Genomic DNA, 14,756 nt, shown 5'->3' on the forward strand with positions numbered 1-14,756 from the left:
TGTCTCCGCCCACTTTTTGGTTATAGGAATAAAAAGTATCCTATATACTATTCCGGTTAGTGTTCTATTTGTGCGCCAAATTTCATACAAATCCGTTCAGCCATTTTTGCATGATTGAGTAACAAACATCCAAACATCCGAACTTTCCAATTTATAATATTAGGATATGTACGTGTGTATGTCACCATCTTAGACATGTCTTGCCTCAAAGTGGAGAGTCACACTGCAGCAGCTCTCCTGGCTGCTCTTAACAAACAGGTGGATCAGTGGCTGGCCCCGCACCAACTGGAGATCAGCAACGTGGTGTGTGACAACGGCAGGAATCTCGTTTTGGCTTTGAATTTGGGAAAGTTGACACATGTACCCTGCATGGCAGGTGCTGGATCTAATAATTCAGAGATTTGTGTGTAAGTACCCAGGCTTACAGGACGTCCTGAAGCAGTCCAGGAAGTTGTGTGGGCATTTCAGGCGGTCTTACACGGCCATGGCACGCTTGGCCGATATTCAGCGGAGAAAGAACTTGCCGGTGAGACACTTGTTTTTCGATAGCCCGACTTGCTGGAATTCAACCCTCATGTTTAACTGCCTGCTACAACAGGAGAAAGCCATCAACCAGTATCTCTACAACTACAGTAGAAGGACACACTCTGGGGAGATGGGGATGTTCTGGACGAAGTACTAGAGACTCATGCGAAATGCCTGCAGGCTTATGCGGCCATTTGAGGAGGTTACAAACCCGGTGAGTCGCAGTGAAGGCGCCATCAGCGACTTGATCCCATATGCTTTCTTCCTGGAGAGTGCCGTGTGTAGAGTGGTGGATCAAGCTTTGGAGAAGCGTGAACAGGAACAGTTACAGGAATAGGAGGAAGAGTTGTGGGATCATTTCTCAGAACCAGCTGTTTCCTCAACACCTGTGGCAGCACAGAGGAGGGGGGAGGAGGAGGAAGAGTCATGTGGGGAAGAGGATTCAGATGATGAGGAAGGTGGTTTTTTGGGGGGAGGAGGCGAAAGAACAACCGCAGCAGGCATCACAGGGAGCTTGTGCTGCTCAACTTTCCCTTGGTATTATTTGTGGCTGGGGAGAGGAGGAAAACTTACCTGACATCACTGAGGAAGAGCAAGAGGAGATGGATAGTACGTCTGCATCCAAATTTGTGCAGATGGCGTCTATTATGCTGTCCAGCCTGTTGAGGGACTCCCATATAAAAAACTCAAGTGGAATGAGCTGTACTGGGTGGCCACACTACTAGACCCTCGGTATAAGCACAAAGTGGTGGATATGTTTCCAAATCATCAGAAGGCAGAAAGGATGCAGCACTTGCAGAACAAGCTGGCAACTATGCTTTACAGTGCGTTTAAGGGTGATGTCACAGCACAACAGAATAAAGGTACCACTGCCAGTAATCCTTCTCCCATGTCCACGCAGGCAAGGACAGGACGCTCTAGCGATCTCATGGTGATGTCGGACATGCGGACATTCTTTAGTCCAACGCCTCACCTTAGTCATTCCGGATCCACCCTCCACCAATGCCTCGACCGGCAGGTAGCCGACTACCTGGCCATAAGTGTGGATGTAGACACTGTGAGCAGCGATGAACCCCTGGACTACTTGGTGCGCAGGCTTGACCTGTGGCCAGAGCTGTCACAATTTGCCATCCAACTTCTGTCTTGCCCTGCCTCAAGTTTCCTGTCAGAAAGGACCTTCAGCGCAGCTGGAGGCATTGTCACTGAGAAGAGAAGTCACATAAGTCACAAAAGTGTTCAGTACCTCACCTTTATCAAAATGAATGAGGCATGTATCCCGGAGCATGAAAAGCCAACTCACATTGGCTGGGAATTGAACCCAGGCTGGGCTGGTAATTGAACCCAGGACTCAGTGTGTGGTACGTAACTCACTTAACCACTACACCACCAACACTACACACTGAGACCTGGGTTCAATTCCCAGCCCAGCCTGAGTTCAATTCCCAGCCAATGTGAGTTGGCTTTTCATGCTACAAATCCTTAAGCAAGCTATTTTTTCTCTTGGATTGATCATAATGGTACATGCTAGGCTGGCTTCAGCATGTAGTGTTGTTGGTGGTATAGTGGTTAAGTGTGTTACCTACCACACACTGAGACCTGGGTTCAATTCCCAGCCCAGCCTGAGAGAGAGAGAGAGAAATATAAGGAATAACAATCAGCTTGGAACAAGCCTACAAGAGTCTAATTAAACTCTCCCTAGCAAAGTCTGTCAGCAGCTGTCCTTTAACTAATTACTGTAGGCAGATGAGTGAGTTAAACAACAGGAGAACCTTGCCTTTTATAAGGGGGGTGGGGCTCCTAGAGTTAGTGTAGTCTGATTGGTGACAATGTGCCTGCTGACTGTGATGTAGAGGGTCAAAGTTCTGCTCAATGGAGCATTATGGGGCGAATCGAACTTCCGCAAAAGTTCGCCTTCGCCGGCGAACGCGAACCACCTAAATTTTGCCTGGATCCATTCGCGGGCAAACCGTTCGGGACATCTCTACTCCCCATAGAGAAGAGCGGAGCTGTGCGGGGAGGTTGTGGTGATTGCTGGAGCCAGGCTGGGTAATGCAGCAGAGGATGAGGCAGTGATGACTGGCATTGATGAGTATTGATCAGCTGATCATCATACTGTCACAGCAGTGAAAACTGCATTATTTTTCCCTGGAAGCAATAATGAATGTAATGTTTATGTCACTTCCTGGCATGATGTAAGAGTAAGTAGATGAAATATATCTAATTTTTTTGCGTTTCACCTGTACGCATTATTATACCTCATGGAGGATGAGTAATCTGTAATCAGTAAAGTGCTGCTGGTGTAACTGACATTACTCAGCATGGGATTGGATGGAATCTGATCACAAGAATCCTCCATTACCTGATCACAAGAATGCTCCAATTTAAAACCTATGAGAGAAGATTACATATATTACAGCTGATTAAGGAGAAAAAAAAAAAAGACTGAAGAGGGAACGGTTAAAATCAAGAAAAGATTAGCAAAATTAGAAAGAGAAGAACATTGAGGGCCATACACACAGTTTATTTTAGGCAAATACAGTATATAAATAAAGTTTACTTCAAAAGCAGCTCCCTTTATTTAAAACAAACACTGGATGAGGGGTTTTCCGGTTATCAACACTGAGGGGTCAATTCATAAAAGGCTGTACGGTAAAAAAAAATTTGTGTGTTACTTCATAAAGGTGCGGTAGAAGTGCGGTAATTTCCCAAAGCCCAACTGTCGGTAACAGCAGTAGAGTGTGAGTTTCCTGTGTTGTTACATGCAGAGACAGCCTTACAATATAAGAGACATCCCAACTTCCCTTTAGATGTGCATGTTTTGTTATACTGCCTCTGCTTGCTCTGAATTGACATTTAGGCTTTGCTCACATCTAAAATCGAAATCGCTAACAGCAGCGATTTTTGATTTTTTTGTGTTTTTTATTTCTCCTCCCGGCACTTAGCTGTATGCTGTGATTTTGTATAAGCGCTTTTCAAAGCGCTTTTGCAGAGCGATTTGTTTTTTCACTTCCTGATCTAAGTCAGGAAGTGAACTCTGTGACCCGGAAAAGGATAAATACAATGGGGTTGATTCACTAAACCGTGCTAACGCAAAGCACGTCCGTTAACACGCATTATCAGAGATAAGACGCCTTACCAAAGTTAACACGCCTTATCAGAGTACCATAGTGAGCGCTACGGGTTCAGGGCAGGATGAGGAGCTCTTGTCATTGCCAATTAGCAGGCATAAGTTTGTAGTGCTCACTATGCTACTCTGATAAGGTGTAACTTTGATAAGGCGTGTTATCTCCGATAAGGCGTATTAACGGTTTAGTGAATCAACCCCATATTTATTCTTAAAAGAGCTGGGGAAATCGCTATACCAAGCGCTTTGCAATTTCCCTATACCCTTGTAATGATCGCTGCTGCAGCAGCTATTGCTGGAAGTAGTAGTGCTGCAGCTCAGGCAGTTCTGATCTATTTCCATGCAAGCTGCATAGCTTTGTCTGTCTTTCCCTGCTGTCAGCTTGTGACTGATTATCATTCACCTGTGTGGGAATCTGCATGTCTGCTCCCATTGGATGACCTCAGTATAAAGATCTGCTTCCTGCAGGGTTTCCTTGGGTTTTCATAGCTTCAGCTTAAGCCTGCCTTGCTGTCGCTTTAGCCCCCGATCGTGTTTCTTGTTATAAAGATACTTTGCTGGTCTTTGCATCATATATTGGTTCATTGCCAATATATATGCATACCAGCACGTTTATTATTTTCCTTGTATTTGTGTTACGTTGATACATTAGTGTCGCTGATGTATACGTACACGAACTGTTTATATCCTGTGTGCAGTTAGTCAGCTTTCCAGCACGTTTTGGTAGGTTGCGCGTACCGTGACCACCCGTGCTGAGGTAGTTACCCTGCTCCTGGTTCTGTTTGTGGATTGCGTTCATCTCTGCGAAGAGATAACGAATCCTTCTGAATCCTGTTCTGTTACCGTTTGTGGATTGCGTTCATCTCTGTGAAGAGATAGCGAATCCTTCTGAGTCCTGTTCCCTGTGTTACTCCATTCCTAGTCAGCGTTCCTGCTTATGTCATATATCGGTTCATTGCCGATATATACATATGTTAGTCAGACGTTACAAATAGTTTCATTGATAGCTGTAATTGTAATACGCTAGGAAAACATACTTATTGTATATTTATCTGTGTTACGTTCATCTATCTTAATCCTGCTATTTTCTGACTATCCTGTCCTGTCTTTGTGAGGCACGCCATCGCCGCATCGCATTGGCTGCCTCATTCCAGTCTGTCTGGTTTTGGACGCTTGCTGTCGCTAAGTAGCCGCTAGCTAGCTAGCATTCATTCTGTCTACCTGTCCTGATCTCCTCAGTTCTGGTTTATGCGCTCAGCGCTACTTTGCGCTGAGACGTTATAACGAAAGCATTGTTTGTGGCTGTCAGATCTGCACCGGCTCTGTGCTCCACAATCTCCTATTGGAGTCAGTCCTCCCCTCCACTATACTAGGGATAGCCTGTTTCCTTGTGCTAGTGTGTGTACCTCCTCCACGCCAGCTCATGCGTTGCATGCTGACTGTGGAGAATACACCACCAAGCCTTACATTATGAAAACCCCATTACCAATCCCCATTGTGGGGGGGATTCCCAGAAAGTATGACACTGTTAATTATGGTTCCTGTTCCTTTAAGAAATTTGAAGAACTTAGCTCTGAAACAGAAAATGAGTTTTTCTCTGAATGTGCCAGGTTCCTGGCCAATCCTGATCTCCAAGCGACTCCTGTTTCAACCTGGGCACTCCAACTAAGTTATATTTTGTTTAAAGGGGAATTATTCCAGTGGGCATTTGATGTTCTCAATCATTCCGATTTGAAAGAGAGACCGCTGGAATTTCTAGCGTTTGTGATCCATAACTGGTTGCGCATAGATCCATTGCCTTTTCCTCTTAATGAACTCCTGGCAGCAGGTCAATCAGCTACTCCTTCAATTGCTTGCAAAAATGTTCAGCAAGCAGAAGGTGTTACTGATAATTTTCCTGCAGCCTTGAATAAATCACCAAGAACAGCAGGGAAAACAGCAAGGTCAAAGGCAAAACGCAAACATTCTAAGAAACGTGTCCAATCTGCAGAATCGTTATCCTTAGCGACTGAGACCTATAATGAGATTCTGCCATTAACAGATAATGAAATGCAATTGTCTTTCAGGGGAGTTAAATGGACTTATGAAACTACTAATGAACTTTCCTCCCTGGCTAGGGAAAATAAAGATTTTTGTTTAAAAGAATTATCTGAGTATGATTATGATGAGATATTACAGAGTATTGAACAAATCAACTTATTTGTGAACCAAGGGAAGTTTGCATACACTACAGTTCAACACTTGCTACAGGTATTGGAGATTCTTAAGAATAAGGAATCTGCCAATCACCTGCTAATTAACCCTATACATGTGCCTGCCACAATCATATCTGCAGACTGTGATCAGCCTAAATGTTTCGCTGTTAAGTATGCATGGGATCCTCCATTCGAGAGGGGAGAGATGGAAGCCCTGGTCTGTGAATGGAAGAATGATTCAAGTTCATTTTGTCAATTTTACAGTGCAAAAAGTGAAATGGTATTGAACGCATGCATTAAGTCAGCCTATAACCTAATAGAGGCTGGTGTGTGTAGGTATGACTGTGTGGCTCCTTTGATTGATGTGTGGGAACTGATTTTGGATGATTTTTATGTGACTCCGAATTCGCAAATTTGGCGTTCTGACCCGCCTGCTTCAGCACCTTTGGCTGATTCAGCAGGTGATTCGGAGCTCTTTTTGTGTGAAATTGAAGTTCCTGCAATTCCACCCTGTACCATGGATAACTCAGTGTTACTTACCAGTAAAACAGAAGCCACTGATACATTCTTAACCTTGCCCTGCGCAAATTTCTCAGCAGAGAATCCAGAGGTCCTGCTGACTTCCGAGTCCAGCCTAGCCAGTACTCATGACTCTTTGTTCAGTGAAACAGACACCAGAAAAATCTTGCCTGCCTCTGCAAATACTTCTGCAGAAATTACCTGTGTTAATAAAGTTCAACTCCTGTCTGATCCAGCAGATGCCAATAGATGCACTACATCAGTTTCCGAGTCCCAGCAATCCTGTCTAGAAACATCAGAACCCCGGCATCTGAATTTTCCAATTTTACAAATGAATGGTGATTCAGATGCGCAAACATTGTGTCTTGATCTTCCTGTTTCTACACCTCGCTCTAGTTTCATGAATAGCTCAGAGCATCTGCTATGTGAACCTGAAAGCGCAGAATTATTACCTTGTTCAGAAAATCTTCCAGTAAATTTGCCCTGTACCATGAATTGTGCAGTAGATCTCTCAAATGAAACTCAGGTCACAGAATCATTATGCTGTCCAGCAGGTGCTTCCATGGTTTTGCCCTGCAATATGGACTGTTCAGTGATCCTGTCCAGTGAAGCTGTGGTCGCAGAGTCTTATGCTTCACCCAGTACTTTGGATACTTTAAACCCTCTAGCAGAGGAGGCTGAAGCACTGCTTACCTCAGTTGGTGTTGCAGTAATATTCACTTGTCTAGCAGCTGTTTTGGAATTACAGTCTGCTCTAATAAAACTTGATGAATTTCTGCCCAGCAAAGCAGAAGCCATTGAAATATTGTCCTCGTCAGCAAGTGTGTCAGATACCTTGCCCTGTACACAGTCTGATTTAACCAATGTTGTTGAGTCCCTCTCCAGTGTTGTAACAGCCGAGGAACTCCAGCCCTGTCCTCTGAATGTTTCAGAAGTCTTGCCCTGTAACATGGATAATTCTGATTCTCTGGTCAAAATAATAGAAATCTCAGAATTTCAGTCCGGTCTGATGAGTGTTCCTGAAACCCAGCCCTGTATCCTGAAAGATTCTGGTTCTCTGGCCGCTGTGGCAGAGGTTCCAGAGTCCCCTTCCTGTCCAGGAAATTCCTCAGTTTTGCCTAGTCCAGTGGGGGCTGCTGCAATACTGACTTGTTCTGCAGCGCCTCATGAGCTCCAATCCAGTGTATTAAATGAGTCTCTGTCCAGTCCAGAGGTAGTTGTGGAGTCCCTATCTGGTTCAGTGCATACATCAGAAGATTTGTCCTGTCTTGTTAGTGCCCCTGAATCTGATTTGTTACTGACTTTGCTGGAATCAGCGACATCTAAGTCTGATCCAGCATTCTCGTGTAAAAGTCCAGTAGTTGCGAAGTTTAGTCATGATGATTTTTTTTTGGCCAGTCCTGGTTTTGGTCCTGTCTTGGCTGACCCTGAGGCTCACAGTTCCTTGACATGCCCAGAGGTTTCTCTTGTGCCGGTGTGCCCAGATGTTCTTTGTGTGCCAGAATGCCCAAGTGTGTCTAAGGTGTTAGCGTGCTCTGATGCTTCCTTAGTGGGAACACGTTCTGATATTGCCAGTCTGCCTGCATGCCCAGAGATGGTTCTGGTCCCTGAAAGCCCTGATATTGATGTTTGTCCTTGTGGCCCTGACTCGGGAATTGCCCTAGGTTCCATAGGGGTTCTTGATGGTTCTCCATGTGAGCCTAAGGGGCATTCTGACCTATGGGGATCTCTTTGGAGCTTCAAGGTGTTCTGGGAGGTCTCTGAGAAAACTTGTCCTGGTGCCTTGGACTGGTTCAACAGTGGGTTTTGTGTTGGTAAAGACAGTACCGGTGGGCATTGCAAAGGCTTTGGCGTTTCTGAACAGTTCCTGGAAGGCGGTGGGTATCGCTCAGAGAGTTTCGGAGGGCTTTCTTCTGGAAATCATGGTTCTGATGGGTGTCACACTGGGGCTTGTAGTACTGATGGGCATGGTTCTGTAGGTTCTGGTTCTGATGGGTCCAGTCTTGTGGGGACTGATTCTGGAATTCGGTCTTGCCGGGCTGTCCCGGTCATCATGAATTATCAGTCAGACTGTTTTGTTGGAAATTTCAGTTTTGAAAAGCGTCTGGAATCCGCTTTTAAAGGCGGGGGTACTGTAATGATCGCTGCTGCAGCAGCTATTGCTGGAAGTAGTAGTGCTGCAGCTCAGGCAGTTCTGATCTATTTCCATGCAAGCTGCATAGCTTTGTCTGTCTTTCCCTGCTGTCAGCTTGTGACTGATTATCATTCACCTGTGTGGGAATCTGCATGTCTGCTCCCATTGGATGACCTCAGTATAAAGATCTGCTTCCTGCAGGGTTTCCTTGGGTTTTCATAGCTTCAGCTTAAGCCTGCCTTGCTGTCGCTTTAGCCCCCGATCGTGTTTCTTGTTATAAAGATACTTTGCTGGTCTTTGCATCATATATTGGTTCATTGCCAATATATATGCATACCAGCACGTTTATTATTTTCCTTGTATTTGTGTTACGTTGATACATTAGTGTCGCTGATGTATACGTACACGAACTGTTTATATCCTGTGTGCAGTTAGTCAGCTTTCCAGCACGTTTTGGTAGGTTGCGCGTACCGTGACCACCCGTGCTGAGGTAGTTACCCTGCTCCTGGTTCTGTTTGTGGATTGCGTTCATCTCTGCGAAGAGATAACGAATCCTTCTGAATCCTGTTCTGTTACCGTTTGTGGATTGCGTTCATCTCTGTGAAGAGATAGCGAATCCTTCTGAGTCCTGTTCCCTGTGTTACTCCATTCCTAGTCAGCGTTCCTGCTTATGTCATATATCGGTTCATTGCCGATATATACATATGTTAGTCAGACGTTACAAATAGTTTCATTGATAGCTGTAATTGTAATACGCTAGGAAAACATACTTATTGTATATTTATCTGTGTTACGTTCATCTATCTTAATCCTGCTATTTTCTGACTATCCTGTCCTGTCTTTGTGAGGCACGCCATCGCCGCATCGCATTGGCTGCCTCATTCCAGTCTGTCTGGTTTTGGACGCTTGCTGTCGCTAAGTAGCCGCTAGCTAGCTAGCATTCATTCTGTCTACCTGTCCTGATCTCCTCAGTTCTGGTTTATGCGCTCAGCGCTACTTTGCGCTGAGACGTTATAACGAAAGCATTGTTTGTGGCTGTCAGATCTGCACCGGCTCTGTGCGCCACAATCTCCTATTGGAGTCAGTCCTCCCCTCCACTATACTAGGGATAGCCTGTTTCCTTGTGCTAGTGTGTGTACCTCCTCCACGCCAGCTCATGCGTTGCATGCTGACTGTGGAGAATACACCACCAAGCCTAACAACCCTCCATTGAGCAAAAACGCTCAGAAAATGGTATAGGCAGCGCTTTGCTGAGCGGATCAGAAACGAACCCCTCAGATGTGAACTCTCTCATAGGGAATCATTGCACAAGCGCTTTCAGGGCAATTTTGAAAATCGACGGTGCTTAAGAAAAAAAAACGCAAAACGCCCCAGCTGTGAACGAGCCCTTACTGACGTGTGTTGAGGTAATTACTGCACAAGTCGGTTATTTACCTCACTGCTCGGTAATTTCAGCTTTTCAAGCAGTAACAGCTTTTATGAATTGACATTTTCCTAAGTGCTCGGTAAAGTCAGCTGTTTTCTGCATTACCGAATGTGGTAATGCTTTATGAATCAACCCCTGTAAGTAAATAGTCTACAAAGACCCTTTTACACAATCTCATGGACCCAATGCCAATATTGCAAAAAGAGATGGGTCTAATGTGGCTGCTCAATTTATTCATTGCTGTTTAGCAGATAACTTGTTGCTTCCTTTTCTTTCGACAACAAAAACAAATAACTATACATACTAGCAAGCAAATCAGAATAAGGGATCCGCATACTACCAGGCTCAGGGTTATTACTCTCACATTTGCAGAAGTGTTATTGGGAGGTTTCACAGATGGAGAGCTGCTGATCTTTGCAGCAGTGCTGTTAAGCATTGCCATGGTATTGGGTTTTATCACTTGCAGAGTAGTGAGGGGCAACGATGGAACGTTATAGAAAGCCAACTGCGCAATGTTAGATACTTCTGATTTCTGAGCTGCTTTGTCAGTGGCAATTATACCAAAATACAGAATGGTGCCGTTCTGAAAGTTAACATCTTCAGGTGCAAAAGTAAACGTTTCTCTTGATCCAGCTGGTGATGGGGTGAGACTCCCAATGTTAACCAATGGGCTGCTTTCAAAGTTGTCCTTAATTTTCTTCAGGTTATTATTCATTCTTAGTTGATAACTTGATGCTAAAACATTAAGAAAAAGGTGCTTGAGAATAGTTCTTTTTACATTGACTAATCTTTATTCCAGTTTTCACATCACCCACAGCATGTACAGATTCAGTTTTCAGTGCTAGTTATGTAACCTAGCTACAGTGACCGCTGATCTCTGTTGGTCTCCCTACACTCTATCATCTCTGTGCTTATTGTAATGGTGTATCACCAAACACCGAGTACAGCATAGAGGAACAGATAGTGATCACTGGTGTCCTCTTATCTTCTGCTATGGGAATGGACTAGCCTAATGGTGCCCATATATTAGACGATATACAGGCAGATCAACCAAGAGACAGATTTCTCTCTGATTGAATCTGATTGGAGAGAGATCTGTCACCTGCCCATATACCAGAGGCCAATTTCTGATTGATTTCAGCATGAAATCTCTCAGGAATCAGCCTTGTGATGCTGCATCCACTGGTGCCCCCCCCCATGCAAAATGTGCCCCCCTGTGCCCAGCACAGTATACTTTAACTTTCCGTGCTGCCGCCTTTTCTGTCCTGCCTCCCATACACCTGCCCTACGTGGTTGCTGGCGTAATGTGGGACATCACACATGCGCCCACATATACCGTGGCAACCATGTGGGGCATGTTATGGGAGGCAGGACAGAGATGGTGGTGGGTAAGGACAGTTAACGTATACTGCACCGGGCACATTTTACACCTTTGGGGCAGTGCCGGGGGTTTCATTGTTCATTGCTCACCCCAATATTGTACGCGTTACCGCTGCACACCCGATCGAGCATGTCGGCCCTACATCTTGCTGCATGTCAGATTAATAAATGCATCCAATTCTGGCTTCAATTTGGTTGCATTGTCGACCGGTCATGCTCTTGACGGCATCGATTCTCATCAGATGATAATAATAGAATCGGATGGTTGATTTTCTGCCAAGTCGTCTGATGTTTGGCCACCTTAACCCTCCTGGCGGTCTATTAAAAACCACCAGGGGGCAGCGCAGCAGTTTTAGAAAAAAACATTTTTTTAAATCATGTAGCAAGCCTAGGGCTCGCTACATGATAGCCACTGTGCAGCGGCATCCCCCCACCCGCTCCGATCACCTCCGGCGATCTGCGATCAGGAAATCCCGTTCCTGGAGGGCTTCCCCCGTCACCATGGCGACGGGCGGGATGACTTTAAAAAAGCTTCATTACTTCTATGTTGTGTTGCCCGATTCTTCTATTGGATGGCAATCAGACATAAATAATTCATGCAGATAATACAGGACGAAGCATATTTTGTATGGAAATGTATGCAGCTTGAAGAAGGGCCAATCAAAATCTCGGTGGGATTTTATTGTTCCATACAACGCAACACTATTGTTTACACTTATAGCCGAGTTTTTCATGGGCACACACAAATGTAATGGCACGTATTGCACCCATATTTGCATGGCTCCCCCGAACTAAAGTGGCTAAAGGAAGTGTGGTCTTAAACAACTAAAAGTTTTGCAGTCAGGACAGCTGCAATAGGATCGCGCTTCCCTCCATTTCCTCTACAGAGATTTAGGTGCGATCAGTCAGGTGTATGGAAAGATTGCATTGCATTTGCACTTGCAATTTCCGATGGGAGGGAAAAAAAACTCAAACAGAAAAATGTATAGTAGCGAGATTGCTGTGCAATTTTCCTGTGCTCCTTCACAGAGTTTAGGTGCAAATGCAACAACAATGCAGCAAGCCGATTCGGAAAGAGAGGAATTACACTAGTGGAAAAACAGCACAGCGATTTACATGTTAATTGCGGTGCTGTAGCGATCAACAAAGTGCCTGCGATCCAAACTGCCTAGTGGAAAAGGGCCCTTATAGAGCCCCCATAGACACTGCATTGCTAAGGACACAGATGGTACACTTGCAGGGACACAGACTATACTCTGCACAAACAAATGCACAGCCCACCCTAAAAAGAGAAAAACATAAGATGTGTCCCGCAGGAATGAATCCATCACTGCCTACTAAATAACTTTCCCCACCAAAACAGATGATAGCTTACTATTTCCACCTCTCCCCGCCACCATGTAAGGGGTGTCCCCAAAACGAATGATAACACTGACAACATCTTTCACCCCTACCCCCTAAAAAAAAAAAAGAAACAACCAAAAAGAAGAATTTGCACTGCTGCCATAGGCAGTAAACACACTAGACGTGATATTCGTTTTACTGTGGATGGCCCAACGCACAAGGTTGCATAGGCTATTGAAGACAATGGCCTCACTTGGGAAATGCACGTCATGAATATTCGTTTGTGATTTTCCACACATTTGTAAATTGCACAGCTTACCGCTTTTGTACCAAACAACGCACTCATCTGCTAATTGTCTGCCGACCGCGTCACGCCAATGGGCGCGGCGGCAGCCCCAGGACCGCCTAACGCTTATTGGCATAAGGTCTTGGGGCTTCGTTTTGCTGTAGATCGCTGTCCCCTCCAGAGTCTCGGCGGTGATCGGCTGTCATGAACTGAAACCTATGACAGCCGATAACAGTGATTGGCTATTGGGGGAAGGGAGGGAGGGAGGCTTTAGTGAAGAAAAACAAAGAAGGAAATGTATTTAAAAATAAATACAAAGAATATTTACAAAACAACAAACAAACAAACAGTAGGGAAGCGATCAGACCCCACCAACAGAGAGCTCTGTTGGTGGAGAGAAAATGGGGGGAGTGAATTACTTGTGTGCTGTGTTGTGTGGCCCTGCAGCTTGGTCTTAAAGCTGCAGTGGCCTCTTTTACAAAAAATGGCCTGGTCTTTAGGGGGGGGGGGGGGGGGGGGGTAAAGCCTGTGGTCCTGAAGTGGTTAATATTCCCCCTCCAGGTCGATGTGGATGATAGAGAATTATGTAATTTGGCTGACATCTATTGCTGGCGGCCAAATTACATTGTTTTAAATGTAACTTCAGCTCTGTCTTCTGACAGCGCCAAACTTACTCACTGTGCACAGCTATAGCCATAATTCCTAATATGGTCTATGGTGGCGCCGGCAGCACCCAAATCTCCTGCGCTGGATTCCTTGTGTTCAAAAGAAGATATGCAAGTGGAGCCAGGGGGAAGATATATCTTTGTAAGGGGTACTGCTTACTCAAGAGATCCCTATCGCCACCATACACTCCCCCAATACTGGTCAGGTGGGGTTTTTGTCCAAAGTTCTAAATGCCTTGCAGTCTTTTGCCAAAGGAATGATTGTCCTTGGTGGAGACATTATTGTCCTGCTATTAACCCTCGTTGACACCTCCTCAAATCAGTCATACCATATAGGGCTTTACGAGCTCTTAAATTTAAATCAAAGGAACTTTCTCCCATGGATGCATGGTGGCTGCTTCATCCAAGTGGGAGAGACTGCACATATTACTCTTACCTTGCTCAAATATACTTTAGGTTAGGTTATTAATTTTTTACACAAGCAGACCTAGATTAGGTATGGAAAGCTCCTATTGGCAATATTGATATCTCAGATCAAGAGGCCTCTGTCATGTTCATGATAGGAAAAGCAGGGATGGTCTTAGTCAGTCAGCTTTGAGTAGTGTATGTGGACGCTTATGCCATTATGCAGAAAATTGTACGCATGAATGCCTCCTTTTTTTACGGTTGTGCCAGTAACTCTTCTATGCGTACGTTCCCCTTTCCAATGCGTAATTTTGTAAGCATACAATCATACATGGAAAAATAGACAACAATATCACGTTTGTAGTTTACTTCGCAACACACGTTAACTATGTGTAGGAGCGTACGCATAGTGTTACTTTGCTACGCATAAATTTGTATGCGGAGATTTGAAACGTTTCCTACCAACTACGATGCGTATATGTGAACTACGATGTGTAAATTCGCACTGGCGTAGTTTCTGCTCATCCCTGAGGAAAAGCCTTTGGAGAAGAGGAGATTTAGGTGCAGCCGAACACCACCATAGTATGCACGAGAAGAATTATGACTATATATAGCACCACACAATAGGTATCAAAAATGTAACAATTTATTAGAATTAGAATCAAACAGCACTATAAGCATTAAAAACATCTAAAAACCAAAAGGACACCTCATCTCATTGGTATATATCCATAAGCAATTGCTCACAATGAA

This window comes from Hyperolius riggenbachi, chromosome 6, assembly GCF_040937935.1.
Source record: "Hyperolius riggenbachi isolate aHypRig1 chromosome 6, aHypRig1.pri, whole genome shotgun sequence".
Lineage (NCBI taxonomy): Eukaryota > Metazoa > Chordata > Amphibia > Anura > Hyperoliidae > Hyperolius > Hyperolius riggenbachi.